We start from the raw sequence: 6,067 nt of genomic DNA on the forward strand, positions 1-6,067 counted from the left end.
TGTGTCACCCTGAGGAGGAACTACCATCGCAGGGGGGCTGACTCACTGTCTGGGACGACATGATTAATTTAGCCGGAGGACCCGGAGCAGCCGAGGTAAACGAGCGCGGCGAGAACAGACACGCCGGGCTGCAGCCTGCCGCAGACTGCTCTCCTTCTCAGCTTCCATATTAATGCCCTATTCATGGTCACTGGACACGCAACACAGCTCCCTGTCAGCATGCCAGAGTTAGTTGTCCGTATAATAGATCTCCACGTTCAGACATGCTGTCTGTTAAACAGTCTGTGAAGTGGAAACTTGTCTTTGCCTGATAATGTGGTTCGGTGTGAAAACACGTAGCACTATAGACACTGCATTAAGCGCACCAGTGAAACTAGAGGCATCAGAGTGACGTGGAGGATGAGGCACCAGGTTTGCACTCAGAGAGCTGTAGGTTCAGCCCTGCTGCACCCTCAAGCAACCTGAGGACACTGGAATTAAGTGGATGTGTTCGAGTATTAAGGACTTGGAGGGACTTTAATATTACTGCTTGATGGCACTGACACAATCAAGGCCACAGTTTTTGTAGTGCTTAGTGCTTAATACATTTCAACAATACTCCTTGTTTGACTGCGACTACTACTTTCATCTTTAGAAGAGTTTACCAAATGAAGATGCTGTTTCAGAAGTTAAGTATACACTCTACAGAGCTCTTCTGTATGTTAACTACAGTATATTTCCGATTATGTTCCTCTAATATTGAAACATTATTATCTAAGATAAAAAGTCATGATTATAATGACAATCGGCTTATAATGAAGATCGGCATTCTCAGAAAAAACTGGCCTGTTGTGGTGCTGAGATATTAAGACAATGAGATCTGTCCCACATCCTGTCCCATGACAAGTGTGTCAGAGTTGGATGGGATGTGGCTGGCACTTCTCTCCCTCAACCTTGCGTTTTCCTCTGTTTTCTGAACATTGGACTGATTTTTGATTTTTTGGGCCCTGTTACATATTTAATACCCTTAAAGAAGGACTATCAGTAATGAACTGTTTACCAGGACTGTTAATATAATAATAGTTACAATAATGATATTTAATAATAATAGTTTTAGTTTATATTTCAAACAAGTGATGGATCCTTCATCATTAGAGTTTGATGAACCTGGGGCACTGTTATTTCTCATAATCTCATTACTGTAGACAGAGTAGAGAGCAGGAGACATACTGTATCTGTAAGAAATACTGTATCTCTCAATATTCCTGCTTCCCTCTGTCCATATGAATCAAATTGATTACGCCCTGTGTCCGACAGTCAATGGTGTCTGTCTCTCCAACATACATTTCCAGGCTCAGTGAGTCTTTTTCAATATTTCTAAGAGCTCTTTCAGTGCTGTTAGCTCAGGGTTATGAGTAATGATAAATCAAAGTCTGCCAGTGGATTGTACTCAGCATACAACATGTCTAGGCAAAGGAGACGTAGTAGGAGGCCTTTGATATTCTAACCACATCGCAAATTAATTCTCTAAGTGGCTGCAGAGAAAATTTCTGATTTGTGCAGATATTTATCAAATGGAAGCCGTTTGACTGCAAAAAAGATTGGCACTCTCCCAGTCTAATATAAGCTCCACAGCAGAGAATTTTCACAGTTACTCTGTGCCTTTAGTGTATATACTGGAATGCATTAGGTTTTGGCACTTATCCTACAAACAGGCCCACATCCTAATGTAGATATGGAAAAAATTCAATGTTCACTTCTCTTTATCAGATTATTGTTGTCAGCAACATGATGAAAAGCTTCTTTGAGAAGAAATGACTGCATACAGTTTGACTAAAAAGATCCTGTTATCAGTGATGACCTGATGGGGGTCCGCTTTCATGAAATATGTTCTATTTAATGTGATAAGTTAGATCAAAACATTTAATACAGTAAGATTGCCTATATTAGTCAGGTTAAATGCCAATGGTACTGTAGAAGCAACAAAATGACTGGTGATGCTTGACTGCATGCTTTTATCAAGTGATTTTTAGGGAAGGGGAAACGGTGCAGCAAAGAAGGACTGTAAGGCGTCAGACAAAAGTGGAAAAAATACATGCCATAATCAGTGGTGTGTGACACAGAAATTCCTCTCTAGATGCATTCTAAAGCTCAAACAGTTTTCAGGTTCAAAATGATCTAAAATATTTTAATATTAACCAGCATCATTTGTGACTACAAAATGAATTCAAGGTTGTTTTTTCTCTCTTTGGCTTCTCTTTTACTGCGACTTGAAATGCAGGGCCAACTGTGAATCAGTGAAATGGGGTATATTCTGGCATTCATGCATTCTGATGCTGGCTAATTTTCTCACCCTCTCACAAGGTTGAGCAGGAGCAGGAGAAGGGCCTCCATCTGTTCCCTCTCCCATGAGCACCATGAGCACGCTCAGTGGCCCATTGGAGGCTTCATTAGCTTGATTTGTGAAAGTGCGGTTGCAAAACAATGTTTCTCCTCAACACCCAAACCGTAAATGGCTGCTGAAACTGGAAAGAAACACAAACAATTAGCAAAGTGAGTGATGACGCTGAAAAAAGACAGAATGAGTAATGGCTGTTAATGTAACCTGAAAACTGAGCCATTCTTCATTCATTGGTTTGCTCAATGGCAGCCAAGCAACAGAATGTTTTGAGTAGATTTTTTGCTTAAGACTGTTCTGTTTAATTAGTAGGTTTTACATTTCTTCAACAGATTTTACCGGGAAAAAGTGGGCTTTTTGGGTGACCTTCACATTTTAACGTTCTAAAAATCAGTTTATTATGCTTATAAAGTACCTGTGAACTACAAAAGGTACCAAAGTAGAACAGCAAGCACAAACTGGAATGCTAAGCTGACCTCTAGCTGCCATTGTGTTTGAATCATATTTAACATTGCACTACATTATACCTTCAAACAGTGATGAAAAATGGAACAAGGCTGGCTGGAGTACTGTAACCTCAATGTTTGATTGTAAGTAAAGAGCTAGAACAGCAGCTGTCTCTAGTGTTTTATTCTGTGGTACCTCATGAATTGTCATATTGGTATACCATGGAGAATAAGGTCAGAAAGATAGGACTGGGACATTCTTTTCTTAGGCAGCGGACTATTTTTATCCAACAGGGCACAAGTCATTCTACATGACAGATTACAAGAATGAGAAAATGTTAACACATTGCAGATAAAAAAGACCATCTCCCTCTTACCGCCACCAAACTCTGGGCCAAGAAATCCTGGGAGGTTGATTAACGGCCAGCATGCCTTCGACCACTGGGATTCCATTCTGCTGGGAATAGTCAATCACAGTTAGTGCTATGGTTTGCAGCAGTAGATAAATAAAAATGAATTACACCCACCCATTTGTACCAGAGAGAAGACATTGCCAGATAATATACTTAATGAAAGATGGAGCCAGGCAATTTGTCCTCACATTCCCAGGATACCCACATGTCCTGAAGTCCAAAGGGATGTTTAAATGGTGACTGAGTACGCGGTCGAAAGTTTGCGTGTAGCTGGGTGGTGCACAGCTATATGTCTGTGTCTACCTTAATGTCACTCTAAGGGACACAAGATCAGCTCCGATGGAGAACACAAATTAAGAAAACATATGCCAAGCTACAACACAACTGTTTTTGCTGCATTAAATGTGTTTACAAATTACAAATTTCCAAAAATGTATTCATCAATACATTCGATTGGTTCGATTTCCTGTTGGGGCACTGCTGTTGTACCCTTGGAAGGACCTTTTTTTCTTGAGAATCAAGAAGGCAAACCTGAAAAGACCAATGTCTTGCGGCAAGCTACAATATTTGAAAACTTTACAGAGCAGAAGTTACATTGGTACACTTCATTGATCCCCGTGGAGAAATTCGTCTTCTGCATTTGACCCATCCGAAGCAGTGGGCAGCTGCAGTGCAGCACCCGGGGACCAACTCCAGTTCTTGATATCGGCAAAAAATAAAAAAGATCCTCTGTAGCATATGACAATGGAATCTTGACCTACAAGATCGAGCATACTGGCCAATGAAACCACGCAACAGTCTTGTTTTACACTTTCATTACGGTATGTCACTAAGCCAAACTCAACACATGTATTTGTCTGGTGTTCACTGATATGACCCCAGGACCCAAGATGTCAGGAAATTCAGACTGAGGGAAGTTCTTTGAGAAGAGGGCTGGGCTCGGATTGCACACTTGCTCGATATTTATTGAATTGCATCCCTGTTTCACAGCTCAGGTAACTCAGACGACTCAAACGGAGGAGCCCAGCTGTTAAGTGGTTTATTGATCCCCAGCGAGGCGGAAACCAGGGTCCTGAATGGGGTAGGATGTCACATAAACCCTGCTTGCGGTGAGAATGATGAACTGAATGTTTGCAGCCGTGATTAAACAAAACATACGTATTTCTTTTCTCCTCTGTTTCTTTCTTCGTTTTTGCCAAAACATTTAAATGTAAAAGGGAAGCAGAATGCTTTAAAAATGTCCAATACCCATCGGTATCCCATTAAGTAGGTATAGGAATTTATGCTATGCTCTTTCAACTCAGGCCTCCTCGTTAGGAGCTCTGCTTCACAGCTGAGTTTAAACAGTGGCTGGAATCCAACATGCTTAGGGCTATCCCCTATCTTTCACATGATATGAAATCTTTAATCTGTCATCTGTGTGATAAGGGAGATCTTGGGAATTATGCATATTTTATAGTCTGAGGAAATTGAGCTGACTAAGACCTCAAGGGGTTTATGGGGAAATTCTTTGACGCTTCAGCACGGCGTATGGTGCTCAGTGCAAATGGAGCTTCAAAAGGCACAGCCCATGGCATACATTTCCCTCACAGAGACAGTTAGCCCCGTTTGACGGAGGACCCAAAACCTTCCACAGCTAACTTGAAGAGGGGACATCACCTTCATCAAACTCAAATACCTAGACTGAGCCTCATAATACAATTAACAGAGAAATACCTGGGTGTGAGACATGAAGATAGCACACTCACTGGTAATATTACTTGACATCTAGTGTTAGCTCACAGTATTGATTGATGATCAGTTCACCTGCCTTTTTTAGGTATTGACAGATTGAGAGTAATGAACTGGGGAAATGAGCAGTGATAATGACAAAATGAAGCCGGAATGCAAAAGGAAAATGGGAATAGATGGTAACCTGAGACAGTAGACCAGAGAGTTGTCAGAGCCCATGGCCAAAATCAGCACAAGTTTCACAATGGCAGCCTTGGAGCAATTAGATACATCAAGCACTGCAAAGTTTACATGCTCCAGAGTAGTACTACTCACGGAATTAGGACGTCTGTGTCAGTCCAATGCAAAACACATCATCAGACTCTAAAGGCGACCTTAAGATCCACATGCAGCAGCAGCAGTAGCAGTAGCAGCACTCTTCCGTGTCTGTCCTGGTGCTTTCACCACCTCTTTTTCATTTGCCCTGGACACATGAATATTGGGAAAACAAATATGAAACATATGGGACAACAAATCCATATTGCAAGGCATTGAATCCCAGAGTTATTGGCTATGCTGGCCTTGCAATCAGAGCTAAGATACCTCCTGGCACCAGGCAGAACACTCACACCCTATTAGCTGGACATGCAAACGTCTGGACATGCAAAAGCCTCTCACAATACATTTGTTTTCATGTGTGAGCCAAAATAGTTGGGTTTCTTGTCCTATTTGGCATCTATTGCTCATTTCACTATAACAAAGTCTGTTTGTCATCTGCATAATAGATACCAAATCCAAGGGCGTAATTTTGCAAATGGACGGTAGGGATATGTCCCTACCAATATTTGAGCGAACTCGTTCGCATTATCTTTGGAGTGAAGTCATATTACATAATTCCAATGTCCCCACCAATGTTGAGACCAAAACTACACCCTTGACCAAATCTGACAAATTGATACTTAAGGTGGAACCACAGATTATTAGCATAATTCAAGGTAAAATGGATCACACACACACAGATTAAGTAGTGATTATTACCCCTTTTAATTTTATCATTCAACTGATCTACAGGGAGCATTTCAGCATTAACTTTTGGAGGTTTAAGTCACAAATGCACAATA

This window comes from Megalops cyprinoides, chromosome 19 (assembly GCF_013368585.1).
Source record: "Megalops cyprinoides isolate fMegCyp1 chromosome 19, fMegCyp1.pri, whole genome shotgun sequence".
Taxonomy (NCBI): domain Eukaryota; kingdom Metazoa; phylum Chordata; class Actinopteri; order Elopiformes; family Megalopidae; genus Megalops; species Megalops cyprinoides.